Below are 25,557 nucleotides of genomic sequence, written 5' to 3' on the forward strand. Positions count from 1 at the left end.
TTTTCCTGACCGGAATATATTTTTGTTGAGCATTACAAAATATTTCTTTGAAAATCTTCCACTGTTCCTCAACTGTTTCATCAATTAGCCTGTGCTCCCAGTCCACTCTGCCCAATTCCTCCCTCATCCTATGGTAGTCACCCCTGTTGAAGCATAATATATTAGTTTTAGATCTAACTATTTCCCCTTCCATCTGAATGAGAAATTCAATCATACTATGATCACTATTTCCCAGATGGTCTCTGACTATTACATCATTTACTCTACCTATCTCATTGCACAACACTAGATCCAGGAGAGCATTTTCTCTTGTGGGTTCCTTAACATGCTACTCAAGAAAGCTATCGCAGATGCATTCTATGAAGTCCTCTGCCAGACTCCCACGACCAACTTGATTTTCCCAATCTATGTGCAAGTTAAAGTCCCCCATGATGACTGCCGTATCATTATTACATGCCTCACTTATCTCTCTATTTATTTCCTGTGCCACTAAACTATTGTTATATGGTGGGCGATAGATAACACCCACCAATAATTTTTTCCCTTTGTTATTCTTTATCTCTACCCAAATGGACTCAACATTATGCTCTTTAGATCTTATATCATTCCTCACTACTGCCTGGAGCTCATCTTTGATTAAGAGTGCAACTCCACCTCCCTTACCATCCTGTCTATCTCTTTGCACCACTTGATACCCTTGAAAGTTGAATTCCCATTTAGGGTCACCTTGTAGCCATGTTCCCGTGATGGCTACCAAATCATAGGCATGGGTACCGATTTGCGCCTCAAATTCACTAACCTTATTTCTAATACTGTGGGCATTCAGATAATGTGCCCTTATGCACTTTGTCCTTTTAATATCTAGTGACTTCTGTAACCTTTTCTTTTGATTTTTCTGCCCGCTATTTTTCTTTGTAATTTTCTTCAGCCTATCATTGACCCGAAAACTCGCTGCACCATCTGATTTTTTACTTTCTCCTTCCAACATTAGTTTTCCTATTTTACTTTTCCTAGTCATTACTTTATCTTCCCTACCCTTTTTCCTATCACTCTGGTTCCCATACCCCTGCCAAATTAGTTTAAACCTTGCCCCACTGCTGTACCAAACATACTTGCCAAAATTTTGACACCTTTTAGATTTAGGTGCAACCCTTTTGTAAAGATCATGCCTTCCCCAAAAGAGATCCCAATGATCCAAGAAGCCAAATCCTTGCCTTGTACACCAGCACCTCATCCACATGTTCATTTTCCTTATCCTTACATTCTTTTCATCACTTGCATTTGGAACAGGTAGTTATCCCGAGATCACCACCCTAGCATTCCTGTCTTTCAGCTTTCATCCCAGCTCACTGTAATCCCTTTTCATTACCTCCTCCCTTTTCTTGTCAATGTCATTTGTACCCACATGTACCAAGACATCAGGCTGCTCTCCCTCTCCTCTCAGAATATTTTGGACCCGATTTGTGATATCTCGTACCCTTGCAGCAGGGAGGCAGCACACCATGCGGGTATACTTATCTGGCTCACAGAATCTCCTGTCCGTACCCCTGAAAATAGAGTCCCCGATAACTACTGCATTTCTCCTTTTCTTTTGCACCAGTCTGCCAGGCTCATTGCCATTGACCTGGTGCCCGTGGCCATCTTCTGTCTGGTCATCTCCCTCAACAGAATCCAACACAACATAACTGTTGCTGAGTGGGATAGTCACTGGTGTGCTCTCCGTTTTTCTCGCTTTTTTCTTCCCCCCCTGACGGTTTCCCACTTACCTGACACGGGTTCTGGAGTATTTATCACCCTGAAAGTTGAGTCGATTAACTCCTCACTCTCCCTTACAAGCCAAAGGTCATCAATCTGCAACTCCATATCCCTAATTCGCTCCCTTAGTAACTGCACCTCGGTACACCTGGTGCAGATGTGGCCATTTGGGAGGGTGGAGGTCACTCATTGTTCCCACATCTGACACCCAGTACAGAGCACTAACCCTATTGGCATGACTCTGAATACGAAGGCAAATAACTCAGCTTACCTTTTCTCCTTGTCTCACTCCTTCACTGCTCCACTCACTCACTGAGCCACTCCTCGCTGGTCGCTCTCTCCCCTTTCACTCCTTTTATTGGCCCCTTGACCAATTAACTCTGTCACTTTCAGCAAGCTCCTCCTCCTCTGATTCACAGCCCAACTCTCTCCAAGCTCCTCCTCCGACTCCCAGCTGAACCAAGTAGGCCCAAGCCCCGGTAAGCCCCCGACTTTAATAGCTTACCTTCTCCTCACTTTCTGCAAGCTCCTCCTCCACTGACTCACTCTCAGCAAGCTCCTCCTCCTCTGATTCATAGCCCGACTCTCTCCAAGCTCCTCCTCCGACTCCCAGCCGAACCAAGTAGGCCCAAGCCCCGGTAAGCCCCCGACTTTAATAGCTTACCTTCTCCTCACTTTCAGCAAGCTCCTCCTCCTCTGACTCACTTTCAGCAAGCTCCTCCTCCTTTGACTCACTTTCAGTAAGCTCCTCCTCCTCTGACTCACAGCCCAACTCTCTCCAAGCTCCTCTTCTGACTCCCAGCCGAACCAAGTAGACCCACTCCAGACCTTTCAAACTTCATGTGGCAGCAACATTGATTTTCTGTAAATCTCCTGCATTATAATCTGAACTGTAAAAATAAAAGCTACCCCTTGGAATATTGTTTTATTCAACCAAATTCCAAATATCCTCTAATGTGGACACAAATTGTCATCTTTTACAGCTTTTTGAAGAGCATTGCAGCTTCAAAAATGAACATATGCAGTGAATATATGTTTATACTATCTCAGAATGGAGAATTATTGGAAGCTACGAATTGAATTAGATGTGTATACTTTCCAGTAAGGGAGCCTCTGGATTGACAATGCAATTTGATAAAAGTAAACACAAACTAAACAGATTGCTTGTGTCAACTAAAAATCCTAAGTGGCTTATTTCTGAAAACAAATGCCCTCTGCTCCCTTTCCACCTATTGCACCAAGTTTCCATACCAGGCTGACAAAGTAATGACAGAAGCTGCCTGCTTTCTTTTCTTTCTGTGGTCAGTCTATTAATCACCTGGAAGAGAGAACTGAGACATTATTTCTGATTTTTCTTTTTCAGAATTTTTTATTGTTTAATTAAAAAAAGACATACACACATATTACTCCAATACATGGGCTGAAGTATATGAAACGACAGAAATGTTGTACTTCTCAAATAATACCTTGATCATAGTACTTACTGTGGGTACCCTTCTCAATCAAACTCATTTTATCAAAATATCTCAAAAGAAAAAAAAAATCAAAAAGGAATAAAACCATATTAATTGAACCCCTCCCTCTAAACAAGATTAATTTGCATATATAGTATACATAAGAGATGAAAGGCAACATTTGAAAACCAGACAACACAGCTCATGAGCATTCAAACACCTTAATTCTTTAAATTATGGTAGTACTCCATGAATGGGCCCTACATCTTGTAAAAATTGACCTTTACATCTTTAACATTATATCAGATTTATTTTCTAAACTTAGGAATGACATAACTTCCTGTAACCATTGTGTATGAGTAGGTGGAGCACTGTCTTTCCATTTCATCAAAATTGCCTATCTAGCCAACAATGAGGTAAAAGCTAAAATTTGCTTTTGAGATGGAGTCAATGGTATTTCCTCTTGAGAAAAACAAATTAGAGCAATTAATGGGCATAGTTGTAATTTGACCTTAAAAATTACTGATAAAGTTTGAAAATAATTTTTCCAAAAATTTTCTAAACTAGGGCAAGCCCAAAATATTTGGATGAATGAAACCTTGAAAGTGTTACACTTAACACATGGATCAATATCAGAATGAAAGTGAGATAGTTTAACTTTTGAAATATGAGCTCTATGCACCACTTTGAATTGCAACAATGTTGTGCACAGATAGAAGACTCATTAATCAAATTTAGACCAATATCCCAGTCCTTGTCTGTAAGTGACAAATCCAAGCCATTTTAAAGATCTTTTTCTTTGAGATAAATTTTGCTTCTTTTGAACAATTGAGGGCAAAATTTAAATTACCCAATAATCATTTTTTTCAGATATCTACAAGTCAGACATTATGTTCAGTCCAAACTTTCTGATTTTCCATGGATTTCCGAAGAAATCATTCTTGATTCATTTTTTGACTTTCAATGTACTCATAGAAGCTCAACATCAATTATTAATAGTAATTGGATGGACTTGAGAATAGCTTCACAAGTTAAGATCAAGAGTGATTTCTGTGTTTTAACTACAATCACAGCATCTGCAGACTTTTGTGAATCACTGTATTTTGGTGTGGGTATTTAAATGCAACGTTAGCAGCCTACCTCTTGACAAAAGTCATGCTGGTGAAATCAATGGAAGTAGTGGCAGAAGCATAGTAAGTAGGACACAGAACAACCTGTAGTCGGAGACGGCAAAGATTCAATCTCAAACAAACTCAATGCATTCTACACATGATTTGACAACAAAAACAGAAAAAAATCACCACTGCACACTGCCATATCTCCTAATGATCCTCTCCTGCCCGTATCTGAGAATGATGCCTTCAGGAGTGTGAATCTGTGGAAAGCATCAGGTCCGGACAGAGTACCTGGCTGAGCATTAAAAATCTGTGCTCACCAACTTACCAATGTATTAACAGATATCATCAACATCTCACTCTGACAGGCATCAATTGTACCTGTGCCCAAGAAGGGTGGTAGCCTGCTTTAATGTCTATCAACCAGTGGTACTCACATTAATAGTAATGAAATGTTTTGAAAGACTGGTGGTTGAAATATATCAACTCCTGTCTGACTGGCGGCATGCATCCATGCCAATTAGCCTATCATAGCAACTTGTCTAGAGTGGATGCCCTCTCACTGGTTCTACACAAAGCCCTGGAACAATTGGATAGGAAAGATGCATACATCAGGATGCTCTTTATCGACTATAGTTCAACATTTTATTCAATCCTCCTCTCAAAACTGATCAGGAAACTCCAAGACATATGAATCAACAGCCCACTGTGTAATAGGATTCTTGATTTCCTCACTTCCCAACCACAATAAGTGAGGATTGGTAAGAACATCTCCTCCACAATCTCCATCAGTACTGGTGCACCTTAAGGATGCATACTTATCCCCCTACTCAACTTGCTTTATACCAGTGACTGTGTGGCTTAGTATGACAACAACACCATCTGCAAATTCACTGATGATACCATGGTAGTGGGTTATTTAGTGAGTCAGTGTACAGGGGGGAGGTTGGTGAACAAACAACAACCTCGCACTCAATGTCACAAAAACCACAAAGCTGATTGTTTTTCCTTCAAGAAGGGAAAATCAGAGGTTTATGATTAAGTGATCAGAGGTGGAGAGGATGAGTAAATTTAAGTTCTTGGGAGTCACTATCTCGGAGGACCTTTCCTGGACCCAACACACTAATGGAATTATGAAGAAAGAATATCAGCACCTCTACTTCCTCAGGAGTTTGCGGTAGTTTGGTATGACAGAAACCCTGGCAAATTTCTACAGATGTGTGGTGGAAAGTGCACTGACTGGCTGCATCACGGTCTGGTATGGGGGCACCAATACCCCAAGTGTAAAGCCCTCCAAAAGGTAGTGGACACAGCCCAGGACATCACAGGCAAAACCACAAGGAATATCTACAGGGAACGCTGCTGTCGGAGAGCAGCAGCAATTATCAAGATCCACACCACCCGGCAAACATTCGGTACTCACTGCTACCATCAGGAAAGAAGTATAGGTGCCACAAGATTCTCGCCACGAGGTTCAGGAACAGCTGTTACCCCTCCACCATCAGACTCCTCAACAACCAACTCAATCAGGGACTCATTTAAGGACTTTTACTTTTGCACTTTATTGTTTGTATATTTTTTTCCCTCTGAATTGTAGTTGTTTGCAGTTCTTTATTTGTTTACATTGTGTACAGTTTTTATTGCACTATCATGAAGTGGTCATTCTGCCTCGCCTGCAGGGAAAAGAGAATCGCAGGTTTGTATGCGATGTAATGAAGATACTCTGACAATAAATCTGAACAGAAGTGAAGGAGATGGTTAAGTCCAAGTCCTTAAACCAGTGGTTTTCAACCTTTTTCTTTCCACTCACATCCACTTTAAGTAATCCTTATGCCATTGGTGCTCTATGACTAGTAAAGGATTGCTTAAGGTGGCATGTGAGTGGGAAGGGAAGGCTGAGAATCACTGCTCTAGATCCAATTGTTATTGAAATATTTTGCTTGAGAAAAATGGTCATTGGCCCATTTCCTTTGGAGTTATGAAACTGTGCAAATAACAAGTCAATTAGATACGATTACAACAGTTTTCAAACTTTTTCTTTCCATTCACATACCACCTTAAGCAATCCCTTACTAATCACAGGGCACCTGTGGGATAGGGAATACTTAAAGTGGTTTGTGAGTGGGAAGAAAAAGATTGAGAACCATTGACTTAGACAAAAGGCTTAGTATGGTTTTTTTTTTAAGCAGGGGCTTGGATCTCTGTTTGTCAGACATCTACATGAATGATATGGACCCAGAAATCAAAAGCATAATTAAGTTTGCAGAAAACACCAAATACATAAAATATCAATGATAAGTTTAGAGAATAGAATTTGTATATCTTGCAAATGGTTTTCTGTTGAGATACTGAGATGCTGAAGTGTTGAAAGATGAGGCCAAATACATTTAAGTGGTAAGAGTCTACATGTGAAGACCAAATGGACACCTTTAAGGTTATGTAAGAAGTTCATACAAAAAAAAGTTTTTATTTGTTTGTAAAACCAAATCTAAATGTTACAAGAATAGACAGCAATAAGGTTGAAAGGGAACGGAGCCATCCATCAAAAGGTAAGAGTACAGATTGTATTACTCCGAGAACAGTAGAGGAAAATGACAGATGCATTTAAGGAGAAGTATGATACGGAATGGAATTGATAGAAATGCTGAGGTGGATAGTTCAAATAAGATGGGTCTAAGCTTACATACAGCATTAATGTTGGCACAGATTAGTTGGTGTTAATATCTTGCGATGCACCATCAATAACTTCAAAAGACTAGAAGTTAAATAGAAACTGATAGGCTTTTATTAACAACAGAATGGAGGCACGTCCTTGCTGGTCAACTGTACTGGACTGTGGAGGGAAATGTGGCACAGTTGCCTTTATTTAGAGGACTGTGGGAGGAGCCACAGGTACAGACAGCGAGGGGCATGTCCAGATGATCCATAACAAGTACTTACACAGCCAAAACGTATATACAGTGGTTTACCACATTCACTCTTTTTAAAAAGAGTCCAGTAGGTTGAAGTGAATTAAATGTTCTTACAAATTAAGTCTTTTGGGTGGTCTGGTCTGCCACAATGATCGCCGCAGTGCTGGATGTGGTTCAAGTGTTAAAACTTGGTTGGTCTGGGACACCTGTATGTTGCCATCAGCAGTGACTTGGTATATTTGAGGCACCTGATTTGACTTGTCATCCACTGGGGCAGGGGTAGCATGCCACGATACTGGTGCATCGTGGGTAGTGGTGGATGAAGTGGGTGTGGGGTGGTCGGCGATGGTCTCGGGAATGCTTGAGGGCGCCAGGCCCTGAAGGGAAACTGTGCCCTTGCGCCCATCGGGTTCGACATGTTGGCAATATTGGGGGGTTAGTGTGGAGGAGATGGATTCTTTCAACCAATGGCTGCAAATGGTGACATTGTCCAGATACAGGAATGTGGCCTCCTACAGCTTATGTCTCCTTGAATGCTTGTGGAATAGGATCGGCCCTGTAGATGTCAACCAGGATGGCAGCGTGGTTCCTGAAGCGGACTTCCTGGGGAAGTAAAACATCCTTCCACATGGAGAGGCATTGGTGGCAGTACATAGGAGCAATCTTATTGAGTGGAGTGCATCGGGGAGGACATCTTCCCATCGGGAGATTGGAAGGCCTCTAGACCTCAGGGCTAGGAAGATGGCCTTCCAGACAGTAGCATTCTCCCTTTCCACTTGCCTGTCCCGTCGGGGGTTTTAGCTGGTGGTCATATTCGTGGCAATGCCTCTGGCCAGCAAGGACTGACGTAGCTTGTCACTCATAAAAGAGGACCCCCAGTCACTATGAATATAGCTGGAGTACCCAAACAGAGTGAAGAGATTATGCAGGGCCTCTGACTGTGGCAGTGGTCATGTTTGGGCAGATGGTGAATGGGAAACACGAGCACTCGTCAATGATATTGAGGAAGTACATGTTGTGGTCAGAGAAGGGGAGGGAGGGGCCCCTTGAAATCGATGCTCAGTCATTGAAAGGGGCGGGTGGCCTTTATCAGATGCATTTCATCTAGTCGATAGAAGTGCGGTTTGCACTCTGCACAGATCTGGCAATTTCTGGCCATGGTCCTGATCTCCTCAATGGAGTAAAGTAGGTTGAGGGTTTTGATTAAACAAGTAGAACCTGCTGACCCTGCTGGCAGGGGTTATTGTGGAGGCCCTGTAACCAGTCTATTTTTGCACTGCCACATGTTCTGCATGATAGGGCATCTGGAGTTTCTTAGAGTTTCCTGACCCAGGGCAAAACATCGTAATTGCAGGTGGGAAGTTTGATTCTCCACCTCAATATCTTGTCATTTTTGATTTTACCTCATTGTTGATTGTTGAAGACAAAGGCAACTGCTCATTGGTCAGTCAGCAAGGTAAATTGTTTACCAGCAAGGTAGTACCTCCAATGCCGTAATGTCTCAACAATGATGTGGGCCTCCTTCTTGACCAAGGAGTGTTGAATTTCTGGGCTCTGGAGGGTGCAGTAAAAGAAGGCTACGGGTCCACTTGCCTGGTTAAGGATGGCAGCCAGAATGAAGTCGGATGCATCGCTCTCCATCTGGAATGGGATGGATTCGTCCACAGCATGCAACCCGGCCTTGGCAATATCCACGTTGATGTGGCTGAAGGCCACACGGGCCTCTGACATCAGGGGAAAGGAAGTAGATTTGACAAGGAGCAGGCCTCATTTGCATAATTGGGGATCCACTGGGCATAGAAGCCGGGGCATCTTTTCAAAACCTAGTGGTTGTGACGAAAGGGGAGTTCCAAAAGAGGACGTATGTGGTCAGGATTGAGGTCAATGACTCTGTTCTCCATGATGCAGCCAAGGATGGCAATGCGGGTTGTGCAAAATACAAATTTATCCTTATTGTATGTGAGGTTGAGGAGTCTGGTGGTCTGGAAGGATTCTTGGAGATTGGCATCATTATCCTGCACATCATGGCTGCAAATGGTGACATTGTCCAGATACAGGAATGTGGCCTCCTACAGCTCATACTGGTCCACCATTTGGTCCATCTCCTGTAGAAGATCGAGACTCCATTGGTGACGCCAAAGGGAATCCTCAGGAAATGGTAGAGGCAGCCATCTGCCTCAAAGGCAGTATATTGGCGGTCCTCTGGGCAGATAGGGAGTTGGTGGTATGCCGAGTTTAAATCAATAGTGGAGAATACCCGATATTGAGCGATTTGGTTTACTATATGGGATATGTGGAGGAGGGTACACGTCCAGCTGCATGAATCTATTAATGGTCTGACTGCAGTCAATAATCATTCTGTTTTTCTCCCCATTCTTCATCACCACCACTTGGGTTCTCCAGGGGCTGGTGCTGGCTTCAATGATCCTCTCATTGAGTAGCCACCACACCTCCAACCTAATAAAGGCGCTGTGCCTGGCACTGTACTGCCTACCTTTGGTGACAATGGGTTTACAGTTGTGGGTGAGGTTAGTGAATGGCGGTGGAAGGGTGAAGGTGAGGGTTCAAAGGCCGCTGGTCATGCACGGTGGGAAATCAGCAGGTTGCTGGCTGGAAACGGTGGAAGGAGAGGCCAGGGTTTTTTTTTTTGCTGCTGAAGTGCAATGAGCAATTTAAACACTGCTGGTTACAGACAGTGGGGAGGGGGAGGGATGGCAAACAATCAAACCCCATCATCACACTTTTAAGGTGGCATTGAAAGTCCAGCCTCAGCAGCACGACAATGCAGAGCTGTGACATCACGAGGTGTTTAAAGTCTTTGCAGTCTGTGCCCTGCACAGTCAGAGTCACTATGTAATGGCCGCAAACCTCTGCCATATAGGACTTAGAGGCTTTGTGGCTCACTGGTGTTACTGCGAGGGAATAGCACTGCACCATGTCGGGGTGGATGAAGCGCTCTGTGTTCCCACTATTGAACAGGCAGCTCATCTCATGACCGTTTACCTCGATGTTCATCATCGATCTGGTGAGTTGATGAGGGCTACCTTGATCCAATGTGATGGAGGTCAGTGTTTGATTCCAAGATGGTAGCTCCCATGGCCCACATATGGTGCTGCTGGGTTTAGAGGGTGACTTGGATTTAAGTACCTTTGCACAATGCCCTTTGTTTCCACAGCTAGAGAAAACTGCGTCTTTCGCTGGGCAGCGTTTACAAGGGTGTTTGTGCAGGCCACAGATGTAGCACTTTGGGTGCTTGTGGAGTACAGCAGCCGCGGTCAGGTCGCTGGTGCGACATGGTGGCAGCGGTGTTCTGCAGGCTTGCGACCCTACAGCTATAATGGTCGTCACTGGGGGGATGTGGCAGTGTTCCACACGCTTGTGGCCCTCCCACGTCCCAAGATGGCAGCGCCTGCAGTAACCATGATGTGGCTACATTGTCAGCTGAGTAGGCGTCCACATTTTAGAGAGCATGTGTGCTAGTATGACTGCCCTCTGTAAGTTGAGCTCACGCTGCTCCAAATGTCTCTGCCAGATACAACTGGTTCTGATGCCGGTGGTATAACAATCTCTGATCAAGTCCGGCATGTTCAATACTGCCGCCACAGCCTTGCAGCCATAGACCCATCTCGGAGCAGGACCCGAAGGTACTCAGTGCTCGATTCCCCGGGTCACTGTTTTCGGGTAGCCAGGAGGTGCCTAGTGTAGATCTCGTTCACTTTCCTCAGGTACTGGCTTTTCAGTATTTCCATCACCTCTGGGTACGATTGTGTGTCCTTGGCCATTGAATAAATCAGGCGCCCAACCCGGGAATACAGTACTTCCATTTTGTCATTTTCTGATCGAATGCTAGTCTTGGAGGCCTGCAGGAATGCTTCAACGCAATGCAGCCAGAGTTTAAAGCTGTTGGATGTGTCAGGTGATTGTGGGTCAAGTTTCAGCTTCAACAGTTTCAAAATCTGCTCCATTATCAAAAAAAAAACTTGTTAATAAAAATGATGCACCATCAATTACTTCAAAAGACTAGAAGTTATATAAAAACTGATAGGCTTTTATTAACAACAGAATGGAGACATGTCCATGCCACTCAACTGTCCTGGACTGAGGAGGGAGGTATGGCTTTATTCAGAGGTCTATTGGAGGGGTCACAGGCACAGTCACCAAGGGGCATGTCCAGATGAACAAGTATTAACATAGCTTGTTTGTCTGTTTTAGACTTGATATGCCTATAATACGGCTATTGCAGCAAGGCAACTTTTAAATGACAAACCATCCAACAAATATGGAAGGGAAGACTCACTGAAAAAATATTTATCCATTTCCTCATTGAGGACTTTATAGTAAACCATATGAAATATATAACAACTGTGACCATTCCTTTACTGCTAGTATTGCAATGAGTACTCAAGGTGCTCTGGTTTTATCAAACTGTTATACCACTTCATCGGATTTTTATTTAAGCTGCTATTTTTTTTTGTTATTTTTTAAAGGCTGACAAGAATGTCATTCGATAGACTTGTTAAATCCTGCTGACACACATTTGTTATACCCACTTTGGATCCACAGGTTCTTTTCTGCATTGCAGGGCCCTTGAATTAACATAGCGGGATAAAATATTGGAAACTTGAAAAGCTTCTGTGCTATTTTATTTGTTTTAAATGCTATCATATTTTTGTTGATGTACCATTGTGAATAATTTTAAACACGTCCATTAATCAGTTGCTCGATTGCATCTACCATAATATCTCGGGAGTCAGATTTAATTCATTCAATAATTGTTTAAGAAGAACACATCATACATTTTTCAGTTCTGCTGTCTATTTTTAGCTCTGTTGAAATAATTTTTTTTTCCTCAGGTATAATGGTATAAATTTTTTTAAAAATCTGAACCTGCTCAAAGTTGGTTTCAATGGATAAGCAAGATTTGGATGCCAGGTAGAGATGATAACTAAGATCTGAATTGAAAGACCTGCTTCTGTCACTTCTGAATGAAATGTTCAAATTCATCACCTCTCATGAGATTTCCTATCTCTCTATCATCTTTTGCAAAGAAGTACTGCACAATACACAGGGATGAAATCAAACATATCTACAGCTCATATGAAGACTTGGGATTATGTCATCTCAAGATCAGAAACTCATCTGGTGAATTCTGGAGCAAGATATCAGATGGGAATATTGAATGATTAACTGACCAGAGGAAAAAAAAAATCAAGACAGAAGTTGAAGGTGAATGAAATGATAAGCAGCAAATGACGTTAGTGGGTTTCCTGGTTTTGAGCAGTGGGCCATAGACTGAAATATACAATTTTCTGCGGCTGAAATAAATAATATGCACTCTGCTCAAATACTCTGGTATTCATTTGAAATATTAGCAGAACAATATTGCATTGACTCATTGATTGTTTAATGACAGATGTGGAATGCTAATCGGTATTAAATGTGAGGAAGAGGCCAGGATAAGACACTAATGGTACATTAAAAGATTATAAATTCTGTGCATTGAGCAACAATAGAATATCCAGACGTTCCTGTTTAAAAGTGTAAATCCTGTTGTACTATAAAACCAAGAAAGGCCTAATGCTAAAAATATTGGAGATGCAGAGGCAAAAGACATGTCAAGAATGCTACAAAGTGTGATGTAAAGAGGAAATACTGTGTGTTTTAAATGATAAAATACAGGACGATTAGAATTAAGTTAAAGGATTAAAAATAGGATAAACTAATACATATTCTTCATTCTCCTCTTCCTATTCTTCAATGGTCGTCCATATAATTAAAATGTTATGACCTGTACAGCAGAACTTGACCAGTCATTAGACTCAAGACACACAGGATGCTCAAATCTGATGCCAAACAATCTGCTGGAGAAACTCAGCAGGTCAAGTAGCATCAGTGGGAGGAAAGCAGTGGTCAAAACTTCATCAAAACTGAGTGGTTAGTAAGATGTACTATCAAGGGGACATAGTGGGAAGGGTGAAGCAGAGGCCCAACATGGGACAGGCAGAGGTGACATATGACAAACAGAGGTAACGGACAGGCAGATGCCAGACAGTGGGAGAGAGGAGCAAGAAAAATTAAGGGGTTGTGTGAATGAGGATGAGCCAGAGAAGTCGATATTAATGCTATCCGGTTGGAATTGGAAGATGAGGTGATGTGCCTCCAATTTATAGATGGCCTTAGTCTGAGCGCACGAGACCATGGACAGACATGTCAGAAAGGGAATAGGATGGCGAATTAAAATGGGTGCCCACTGGGAAATCCATGCTATTGTGGTGGACAGAGCTGAGGAGCTCAACAAAGTGATCTCCCAGTCTTTTTTTTAAATTTTTTTTAAATTAATTTAAATTTTTTCAAGAAAAATCTTATACAAAGTCCTTAATATAAAAATGAAAAACTACAACAAACCCATCCCCCTCCATCCACCCTCAGCAAACCCCGCAAGGGAAGCAAACAAAAAACATCATTAATAAAACACATTTAACAATTTAAGATTTTACAAAACTCATACATTTCAAATATGGCGACCACATCTTAATAAAAAAGTCATAGTTATCATTCAAATTATATGTTATTTTCTCCATATAAATACAAGACCTCAACTCATTCTGCCAACGAGTTGCATTTACCTCAGCCTCATCTTTCCATGGAATCACAACACATTTACGAGCAACAGCCAATGCTAGACGAAGAAAAGCTGTCTGAAACTTGTCCAACCCCAAATCAGTAAATGGGGCAGTACAACCCAACAAAAAAATTTTTTGGATCTAGTAAAAATTTGATCTCTAACAATTTTTGAAGAAATTCCCTAATATTTTGCCAAAATGGTTGAACCTTATCACAAAGCCAGACTGAGTGTAAAAATGTTCCTGCACATAACCTACATCTAAAACACACTTCTGAATTACTCAATCCATAGTTTTTCAATTTCTCAGGAGTCAGATACAACTGATGCAAAAAATCATAATCAACCATACTATATCTTACATTAAGCAATTTAGTCACACCATCAAAACACATAGTCTCCCAATCGGCCTTTTAATTCGAAAGCACAAGGAGTGTTGATTTTGATTCATAAGAAAATGCCATTTGAATTTGAATCCTCGGTGGAAACAGTTGGTCGAATCTTAATGATGAATTGTTTGTCAAGTCATGGTCTTTGTAAAATGTGTATGTGCCTAATGTTGACAATGAGAAATTTATGTCTGAAACTTTAACTCTGAGTCAAGCTGAGGAAAATATCTTGATTGGGGGAGATTTTAATTGTGTATTAGATCCATTATTAGATAAATCTCCGAAAACTGAAAAAGTCAAAAGCAGCGGTCCAAATGGTTTCTCTGATGAAAGACTTAAATTTGATAGAGGTTTGGAGAAGACTAAATCTTACTGAGAAAGATTTTTCATTTTATTCTTCGCGCCATGATTCATTTTCAAGGATTGATTTATTTTTGGCATCAGCACATTTGCAAATGCATTTTACTCAAGCTGAAGAGTAGAATAGTTTCTGACCATTCATTGTTACTTATTTCTTGTGTTGGGCCAGAAGTCACTCATTTAACTATTCATTAGTGGTTTAATGCACTGTTACTGAAAAAGCCGGAATTTGTAAAATTTATTAAGGATCAAATTGCTTCTTTCCTAGATTTGAACAGGAATTCAGTTCAGAGTAATTTTACTTTATGGGATGATTTAAAGGCCTTTTTACGTGGTCAAATTATTAGTTTTACTTCAAAAGAAAAGAATGAATTTTTGGCAGAGAGTCAGATGTTGAAAAAACAGAAGGAGACTTGGAAAAAGAATTTCAGAGGAATTGTACAAGGATAATAAAGCAGTTTTAACTAAATTGAAGTTACGATATAATACATTACAAACATATCAGTATGAACATTTGATTCAAAGATCTAAGTGATCTCCCAGTCTCTCAATGTTTAGGAGGCCACAATGGGAGCACCAGATGCAGTAGGTGACCCCTGCTGCTTCATGTGAAATGTTGCTTCACTTGGAAGGACTGTTCAGAGCCCTGAATGGTGGTGAGAAAAGAGGTGTGGCCACAAAGGGAACATCTCCTGCTGTCACAGGGCTAGGTTCCAAGGGGACAATCGGTGGGGAAGGAGGAGTAGACAAGGGAGTCACGGAGGGAGTGGTCCCTGTGGAAGGCGGAGAGGGGAATATGTATCTAGTGGTGAGATCATGTAGTAAGTGGTGGAAATGGTGGAAGGGGATATGTTGGATCTGGAGGCCGGTGGGGTGGAAGGTGAGGATGAGGAATCCTGTCCTTGTTCTGGAAGGGGCCAGGACAAATAAATGGGTAATGGAGGATATGCAGTTGAGTACAGAGTTGATGGTGGGAGAGGGAAAGCCACATTGTTTGAAGAAGGAGGACATCTCTGGTGATCTGGCATGGAAGTCCTCATCCTGGGTGCAGATGCGACAAAGACGGAGGAATTGAGAGAATTGAATGGAATCCTTTACAGAGGATAGAGTGGGACGAGGCGTTATTGAGGTAGCTGTGGGTGCTTGTCTCCTAGGATTGAGGCAGAGAGATTGAGGAAAGTGAAAGTGTTGCTAGATATGGACCAAGCGAATTTGAAGTCAGGGTGGAATTTGGCAGCCAAGTGGATGAAGACAATTAGTTCATCATGAGTACATGAGGCAGCATCTAATTAGTCATCGATATAGCAGAGGAAGAGTTGAGTGGCTTTGCTTGTGTAGGCTTGTAGCATGGATTCCTCTATGTAGTCAACAAAAAGGTAAACATAGTTGGGACACATGAGGGTATCCATGGCTATTCCTTTAATCTGGAGAAAGTGGGATGAGTCAAAAGACAAATTATTGAGAGTGAGCACAAGTTCTGCCAGCTAAAGGAGGGTGGTGGTGGAGGGGGACTGGTTGGTTCTTATGTCCTGAAAAAAATGAAAGACTTGGAGGCCTTCATTATGGGGAATGGAGGTGTATAGGGATTGGATATTCATGGTAAACATGAGGCAATCAAGTTCAGGAAACTGAAAAATTTGAAGTGATGGAGGGCATGTGAAGTGTCCTGTAGGTGGAGAGGAACTGGAACTGGGGGAAAAACTGAGATGAGGTAAGTGGAGACCAATTTGGGGGAGGGGGGGGGATGGTGCAGGAGCACATGAACATGATGGGTCTGCTGGGACAATTGGGTTTGTGGATCTTAGGTAGGAGGTAGAAAAAGGAGGTATGGGGTTGGGAAACTACAAGTTTGGAGGCTGTGCCAGGGAAGTGACCGGACGTGATGGTGCATGATACAGTGGTTCGATGAGTTTTTGTGGGGTCCTGTTGTGCGGTAAGTAAGAGGAGGTGTCTGAAAGTTGTTGTCTGGCTTCAGCCAGATAGATATCAGTGCGCCAGACCACAACAGCACCACCCTCGTCTGCAGGTTTGATGGTGAGGTTCAGATTGGCATGGAGACAGTGGAGAGTCAGGCGTTCCGAGAAGGTGAAATTTGAATGAGTGAGGGGAGTAGTGAAGTCTATACGGTTGATATCTTGCTGACAGTTGGAAATATAAAGGTCCAGAGTAGGCAGAAAACTTGGAGGAGGAGGAAGGTGGTTTAAAATGGGAGAAGAGATCTGTAGTGGGGTGGGGGGTGAAGGATCATAGTTGTGGAAGTAAGCATGGAGATGGAGCTGATGAAAAAGAGTTTAGCATCATGACAAAGGAGAGGCCTCTACTGGAGCAGTCATTCTCCATGTCAGTGGTGCCAGTTTGTGAATCTGAACAAATGACTGAAGAAGGATGAAGTGCAATTAGAGAGCAGCATCGTTGGGAATTGTGTGTTCTCTGTGCATTCCTAACATTTGCAGACAAAGAGTTAAGGGGGTTCAAAAGTCATCCTTATTCAAAGACTCTCCACAAATTGCCTCTCTCTGGAACTCTCTTCAGACTTTGCTGTATCCAGAAGAGCATAAAATCACGAAAGTAGTAACTATTTTAAGGCAGCATTTATTATTAAGAATCAATAGTAATTTTCCATGGGTTTCACCAAAACTGTCACCATTTAATAATGAACAAGATAACATTCATTTTGGTCCACAGCCTCCTTACTTCTGCCGCTTGTCCATCCATCATTCTGGAAGAGAGCAGAAGTGTGTGATGGAAGATATTTAGAGCAGTGTGATATAGATGTGAGGATTATATTGGCATGGAATCCATCAGGCCACATGGAGTTCATGAAAACTTAGTAAATTTGGTTGGGGAATGTTGCCCTAAGCACTATCTGTAGCTTGTAGAGCTTTGGAAGATGTTGGCTGACTGGGTATACATTTGTAAAGTCAAGTTTATACTTATCTACCACATAGAGGCCCAGATACTGTAATAAAAAGGATCAAAGGTATAAAAGAAACTATTATATATACAAAAACAGTATCCCCAACTATATATACTGTACAACTCCGATTATCCAAAAATTGGATTCTCCAAAATCCTCAGCTATCCAATTTTTTAAAAAATTCAAATAAATGAGGATATCTGAAATCCTCATTTATCCAATTTTTTTTTTAAAAAAGAGCCGAACTGACTGGGGATGTCAGGTTCCCAGTGGTGGCAGTAGTGCAGAGGACTTCAGACTTCCACCACTGTCAGCAATGCAGTGGAGCTCAGGCCCCCAGTAGCGGCAGCAGCAGGGACCTCAAGCTCATGGGCAGGAACAGCAGCCTTGGACTCCCGGGCACAAGTGGGGCCTTGATGTGGAGGAGTCAGTGATTGGTGTGGCCAGCATTTTTTTGGTGACAATTAAACTTTATTTTAATGCTTAAAAAGCATTCCCTTGTTGTTTAAACACTGTTACAAGTGATTTGTTGTTGCTACTTGCAGTGAGCTGAGATTCACTGGTGGTGTGTTATAATGATGGCTGGCTTCACCTCCTGATTCTGCCTCCATCTATGCATATATAATCCTGGTTTCCCACCTAAACCCTGAGCCCATCTGAAGTCCACTGTAAGACCCTACCCTCAGTTATAAGCCAATAAAAGCGCATGTTCTCCCTCCTGTCGTGAGAGCTTTTATTAATGCTACAATACTAGGCTGTTTTTAAAAATGACAAGTTCTCCAAAAAAATCCGTTTATTTGAAATGGGCCTCTGACAGTGAACTGTATGTTACAGGTTTTGGGGTGGGGTGTGGGGAGAAGACAGACAGAGGAACAGTTTTTAGTTTTTGTTTATTGTGTTTGTAAGAAAAAGTTTAATATATTGTATATTTAAAATGTTACAATGTATTTTTTTAAATATTCAAAGTTTATTGTCATCTGATTGCAGAAGTATAACTTGAAACCGCATTCTCCAATCCTCAGCGCAAAACTCGCACACAGCCATATACAGAATAACAATACATGTACAGAACAAATATTCATATATACAAATAAATAAAGTTTCATAAATATGAGACTCTCACAGAGTTAGTGTGAGAATATTGGAGACAGACCCTGGTGACAGGAATTTAATTCTGAGAATTGTTCTTAAGTTGATTTCTCCATAAGTCAGAAGGATCCATTTTCATGGTGAGCCACCCATCTCCATCCACTTCCCATAATTCTTTTGTTTCATTCAACAATTTCAATTTAACCTATAATTAAACTAATGGAATATATATTTTATCCATTCAATATTGAATACCAATATACATTGTGATTATTATTTATTTGGAAAAAGTTTTAAAATGTATGAGAGAATTTAGCAAATGTCAAATTTCTGTAACTTAAGTCATTCATAAACCGAGGAGCCCTGTCCATTTCCCAGAGGTTCTTTATCTAAGACTTCAAAGTGCTTCTGGAGGTTCTTCTGGTCTCCTTAGTGACAGAGCACCTCTGTTCCTTTTCCAACAGGTTCTGAAGTACAGTGTTGAAAATTGTACAGCCTGCCCTCTCTTTTGATTGATTTTTAAAAAAATACTACTTGTCTGTATTGTCATCAGTATGCCTTCCACAGCCTGTTCCTGACAAAATACTGGCTATAAGTAATGTTTTTCTTTGGCTTGGCTTCGCGGACAAAGCTTTATGGAGGGGTAAAGTCTACGTCAGCTGCAGGCTCGTTTGTGCCTGACAAGTCCGATGCGGGACAGGCAGACACGGTTGCAGCGGTTGCAAGGGAAAATTGGTGGGTTGGGGTTGGGTGTTGGGTTTTTCCTCCTTTGCTTTTGTCAGTGAGGTGGGCTCTGCGGTCTTCTTCAAAGGAGGTTGCTGCCCGCCGAACTGTGACGCGCCAAGATGCATGGTTTGAGGCGAGATCAGCCCACTGGCGGTGGTCAATGTGACAGCCACCAAGAGCTTTCTTTAGGCAGTCCTTGTATCTCTTCTTTGATGCACCTCTTGTCTCGGTGGCCAGTGGAGAGCTCGCCATACAACACGATCTTGGGAAGGCGAAGGTCCTCCATTCTGGAGACGTGACCCACGCAGTTGGATCTTCAACAGCGTGGATTCGATGCTGTCGGCCTCTGCCATCTCGAGTACTTCGATGTTGGAGATGAAGTCGCTCCAATGAATGTTGACGATGGAGTGGAGACAACGCTGATGGAAGCGTTCTAGGAACCGTAGGTGATGCCTGCAAAGGACCTATGATTCGGAGCCAAACAGGAGTGTGGGTATGACAATGGCTCTGTATACGCTAATCTTTGCAAGGTTTTTCAGTTGGTTGTTTTTCCAGACTCTTTTGTGTAGTCTTCCAAAGGCGCTATTTTCCTTGGCGAGTCTGTTGTCTATTTTGTTGTCGAGCCTTGCATCCGATGAAATGGTGCAGCCGAGATAGGTAAACTGGGTGACCGTTTTGAGCTTTGTGTGCCCGATGGAGATGTGGGGGGGGCTGGTAGTCATGGTGGGGAGCTGGCTGATGGAGGACCTCAGTTTTCTTCAGGCTGACTTCCAGGCCAAACATTTTGGCAGTTTCTGCAAAACAGGACGTCAAATGCTGAAGAGCTGGCTCTGAATGGGCAACTAAAGCGGCATTGTCTGCAAAGAGTAGTTCACGGACAAGTTGCTCTTGTGTCTTGGTGTGAGCTTGCAGGCGCCTCAGATTGAAGAGACTGCCATCCGTGCGGTACCAGATGTAAACAGCGTCTTCATTGTTGAGGTCTTTCATGGCTTGTTTCAGCATCATGCTGAAGAAGATTGAAAAGAGGGTTGGTGCGAGAACACAGCCTTGCTTCAAGCCATTGTTAATGGAGAAGGGTTCAGAGAGCTCATTGCTGTATCTGACCCGACCTTGTTGGTTTTCGTGCAGTTGGATAACCATGTTGAGGAACATTGGGGGGCATCTGAGACGCTCTAGTATTTGCCAAAGCCCTTTCCTGCTCACGGTGTCGAAGGCTTTGGTGAGGTCAACAAAGGTGATGTAGAGTCCTTTGTTTTGTTCTCTGCACTTTTCTTGGAGCTGTCTGAGGGCAAAGACCATGTCAGTAGTTCTTCTGTTTGCGCGAAAGTCGCACTGTGATTCTGGGAGAACATTTTCGGCGACACTAGGTATTATTCTATTTAGGAGAATCCTAGCGAAGATTTTGCTTGCAATGTAATGTATTCTGACTGTAACTGGTGCTCAGCATGAACAAAATTGGGACCTCTACTGATGCTATAAACAACCAAGGATGGTTTTAAGTAGTTCAATTAATGAACAAGCAGCATAAAGTTAACATGCTGATTGCATCAGTTTAGTCACAGTTTAATAGTGAGTGTGCAAATGATCTCTAAAGATGGACTCAACTTAGTCTGTTTAATGATCAAATATAAACTAGGGATAAGTTTTCTCAAATACTATGATGTTGATGTGGGGAACATTGCAAACAGAATAGTTTGACATTTCTTCTAGAAGCAATCTTTAAATGGTAAATGTTGGAACTGCTTATGGTCAAGAGATTCCTAGACTCCAAAACATGCCAAATCCTGATGTAATAAATTTTAAACAATAATGAATGCTAGGGTACACCTTACTGTGAAAATAAAAAGAATCTTATGAAAGTCCCTTCATTTTTTGCAATGGTATTCCCCCCCCAAGGGAATGGTCACCTGAAATGCAAGTTCAAGATTCCAAATTTAATTTATTGTCATTGTAATAAAACAGTATTTCATTGCATATTACAAGTCCATCTGAATTGTTAGAAGAATTCCATATTTACTTAAAGTGTATTGTTTAATTATTCTCGTGCTCATTCACAATTGTCCATTTGCATTAAAACAATTCTTGTTCAGTCTCACAAGTAGTTTTAATGGTACAGAGTTCCATTAATAATCAAGCACAATCCAGAAGCTAATTAAATAGCAGAAGAAGTCTTCATTAGTTTGCGTGCTGTTTGATACAGGCAGAACTAACTATTGGTTTGGAAGGTTTCTCATTTTTCTCCGATCTCCACGTGGTACTCTCATACTTCATATTTTGACATGTGCAGTCATTTGCACCAAATAATGTTTAATTCATTATCTGCAGTACAACATTTCAAATGTACAATTACTATGCTAATTGGTTAAATGGGAGAGTGACCATATCCTATAATTTCATTGCAAAGTGTAAACAATATTTCAGACCTCCAATACAGGCCATACAAATCTTCTCTCCTCTATTGTATTTTACTTAATCTCTTGAAGGTGTAATTGTTGAAAATATGCAGTACTTTCACATTTGAAAACCCTTCTAAGATTTTGATTGAAATAAACTAAGAATGGCACTTCCCATACTTTAATGGGCAGACAGCAATTCATAGGGATTGAGTGATATTGTTCCCATAACTTATTGGTTGATATAACCCACTGTCTCTTTTCAAGCAAATACTATCAATCCCTCAGTTGTCATTATTAATCTCTAGCTGAATTCCCACATGAATTAGCCATTAAACTCATGATTTATCAACAGTTTATACCCTTTAGTGACCTATTAATCTTTAATGCAATGATAATTAATCTCTCACCCAGAAAAGAGAATGGCTCATTTTAAAATGTAAAATATTAATTGTTGTCAATTTTTCTTTTTGTGATTACTTTGTTCCAATGTTCCATTCCCTCAACTTATTTCTGTTTCTCATCCTGATTTTATATATATTCCCTATCATCCATCTCTATTTCAATCTTGAATTCTTGTTGGTTAAGAAAATCTTGATGGTCAATAGTCACTGTGCTCCCAATGAATCTGTATTGTTGCTGACAGAACTCTTTTCCACCAACTTATTGTGCAAGTTAAATGGTGTAGGTGAAGGTTTCCAGAAAAGTCTCAGCAGTGAAATTTGCCCACACCACTTTCCTTCCTCTTGATGCAGTCATTGTTAGTTTCATTGGTAGGGGATAGGTGATTGATATGTTGACATTATTCAGTCTGTCTTCCATTTATATCTGTCCAATTCTCCTTTGAATTTCCAAAGTGTAAAAGTGGCATATTTCCTCCCAATTCACTTTGTTAAATGAATGCAACAGGAGTTCCAAAGTTTTGTTTGGTCTCTGCTGGCCTACACGGAGCAACAAGCTTGGAAATTTGGTACCCTTAGATGAAGGATGAAAAATGTCAGAGAAAATCTTATGTACATTTTCTCTTGTTCTTCTTAAGCTACAGATTTGGCTAAGGCTGGCACAGTTAGTGCAGCAGTTAGAGTGCCAGCAGTCCATGTTCAAATCTAACATTGTCTGTAAGGAGTTTGTACATTCTTCCATTTACTGAGTGGGTTTTCGCCTAGTGCTCCATTTTTCTTCCCACCTCCAAACCATACGGTGTTAGGTTAATTGGTCAAGGTTAATTGGTCAAGGGGCCAGTAAAAGGAGTAAAAGGGGAGGGAGCGCCCAGCGAGGAGCGGTGCACTGAGTGAGTGGGGCACTGAAGGAGTGGGACTTCCAGCCTTTGGCTCAACAGGCTTAGGCAAAAGCAGGCGAGGAGAAGGGTAAGTGGCATTATTTTAGCTCACTCATGCCTATGGGGTTAGTGGTTTGTACTGGATGTCAGATGTGCGAACCATGGGTGAGTCCCACCCTCCCAAATAGCCACATCTGCGTCAGGTGCACCGAGATGCAGTTCCTTAAGGATCGAGTTGGGGAACTGGAGCTGCAACTTGAGGACCTACAGCTGGTAAGGGAGAGTGAGGAGTTGATAGATTCAACTTTCAGGGACATAGTTACCCCAAGACCAGATGTGTCAGGTAAGTGGGTAACTGTCAGGGGTGGGAAGAAAAATACCAGGAAAATAGAGAGCACACCTATGAATATCCCTCTCAGTAACAGGTATATTTTGTTGGATGCTGTTGTGGGAGATGACCTGACAGAAGCTGGCAGCAGTGACCAGGTCGCTGGCACTGAGCCTGGCATGGTGGACCAAAAGGTAAAGAGGAATGCAGTGGTCATTGGGGACTCCATTGTCAGAAATACAGACAGGAGATTCTGTGAGCCAGATAGGTATGCCTGCATGGTGTGCTGCCTCCCTGGTGCAAGGGTGCGGGATATCTCAAATCGGGTCCAGGGTATTCTAAAAGGGGAAGGCGAACAGCCTGATGTCTTGGTACATGTGAGTACCAATGACATAGATAAAAAGGAGGAAGTACTGAAAAAAGATTACAGAGAGCTAGGACAGAAACTAAGAAATAGGACAGCCAGGGTGGTGATCTCTGGTTTGCTACCTGTGCCAAGTGCAACTGAGGACAAAAATGGAAGGTTAAGAAAAATGAATGTGTGGCTGAGGGGCTGGTGTAAAGGACAGGGTTTTGACTTCTTGGATCATTGGGATCTCTTTTGGGGAAGGCATGACCTCTACAAGAAGGATGGGTTACACCTAAACCCAAAAGGGGTCAATATATTGGCAGCTAGGTTTGGTACAGCCGTCGGGTGCGGTTTAAACTAATTTGGCAGGGGGGTGGGAACCTGTATGATAGGGCAAAGGACAGAAAAGATAAAACAGGAAAAGTTAGGTTAGGCAGCAAAAGTAAAAAATCAGAAAGAGCAAGGAGGGTGAAAAAAGCAAATCTGAAGGCTTTATATCTTAATGCAGAAGCATTCGGAACAAGGTAGATGAATTAGCTGTGGAAATTGAGATAAACAAATATGATTTGATTGGGATTACAGAAACGTGGCTGCAGGGTGGGCAAGCCTGGGAACTTAACATCCCGGGGTATACGATATTTAGGAGGGATCGGCAAGAAAGAAAAGGGGGTGGGATAGTATTGATGGTGAGAGAAGGGACCGACACGATTGACAGGAAGGATATTAACTCAGAAGATGCGGAATCTATATGGGTAGAACTGAGGAATAGCAAGGGGCGGAAAACGTTAGTGGGGATGGTATATAGGCCTCCAAATAGTAGTGTAGAGGTGAGGGAAGGCATTAAAAGAGAAATTAGAAAAGCGTGCAATAAGGGAACAGCTGACATCATGGGAGACTTTAATTTGCATATAGATTGGACTAGTCAAATTGGTAAAAATACAGAGGAGGAGGAATTCCTTGAATGTTTACGGGACAGTTATCTAGACCAATATGTTGAGGAACCAACTCGGGAGCAGGCCATTTTAGATTGGGTATTATGCAATGATAAGGGGCTAATCAACAATCTTGTTGTGCGAGGCCCTTTGGGTAGGAGCGATCACAATATGATCGAATTCTCACTCGACATGGAGAGTGATGAAATTAAAACCGAGACTAAGGTCCTGAATTTAAATAAAGGGAATTATGATGGTATGAGATGGGAGTTGAGTAAGATTGATTGGGTGGTGTTTATGGGGGAGTTGACTGTGGATAGACAATGGAAAACATTCACAGATCTAATGGAGAAATTGCAAAAATCATTTATACCGGTTTGGCATAAAAATAAACCAAAAAAGGTGACTCAACCGTGGATAACAAGGGAAATTAGAGACAGCATTAGATCCAAAGAGACAGCATATCAATTGGCCAAAAAAAGTACCACAACCGAAGACTGGGAGCAGTTCAAGATGCACCAAAGGAGGACAAAGGGATTAATCAAGAGAGCAAAAATAAATTACGAAAGTAAGCTTGCGGCAAATATAAAAACCGACTGCAAAAGCTTTTATAAATTTGTCAAGAGGAAAAGATTGGTGAAATCCAGAGTAGGTCCTTTGCAGTCAGAATCAGGGGAATATATAATGGGGAATAAGGAAATGGCAGACCAATTAAATTCTTACTTTAGTTCTGTTTTTACAAGAGAGGATACAAATAACCTCCCAAGGATGTTGGGAAACATAGAGAGTAATGCAAGGGAGGAACTGAAAGAAATCAATATCTCTAAGGACATGGTCTTGGGGAAATTGATGGGATTGAAGGCAGATAAATCCCAAGGGCCTGATCATCTACATCCTAGGGTACTCAAGGAAGTTGCCATTCAGATAGCAGATGCTT

The 25,557-nt window shown here is 41.8% G+C and overlaps 1 protein-coding gene across 6 annotated transcripts in view; it reads left to right on the plus strand.

Annotated features, from left to right (window-relative positions):
* LOC138758014 (uncharacterized protein YagA-like) overlaps positions 1–25,557 on the plus strand; it is a 63,346-nt gene that overhangs the window by 7,940 nt on the left and 29,849 nt on the right. The window contains exons 1-2 of one of the 6 annotated variants that reach the window (XR_011354058.1): positions 10,047–10,300; positions 12,090–12,581. The exons of 1 other annotated variant lie outside the window; for it this stretch is intronic. The gene's annotated coding sequence lies outside the window, so the exon portion shown is untranslated. Of the gene's footprint in view, positions 1–10,046; positions 10,301–12,089; positions 12,582–25,557 lie in introns of those variants that run through there. 4 more of the 6 variants (XR_011354057.1, XM_069926267.1, XM_069926268.1 and 1 more) reach the window with 4 other exon arrangements.

Source organism: Narcine bancroftii, chromosome 3 (assembly GCF_036971445.1).
Source record: "Narcine bancroftii isolate sNarBan1 chromosome 3, sNarBan1.hap1, whole genome shotgun sequence".
NCBI classification, from domain to species: Eukaryota; Metazoa; Chordata; class Chondrichthyes; order Torpediniformes; family Narcinidae; genus Narcine; species Narcine bancroftii.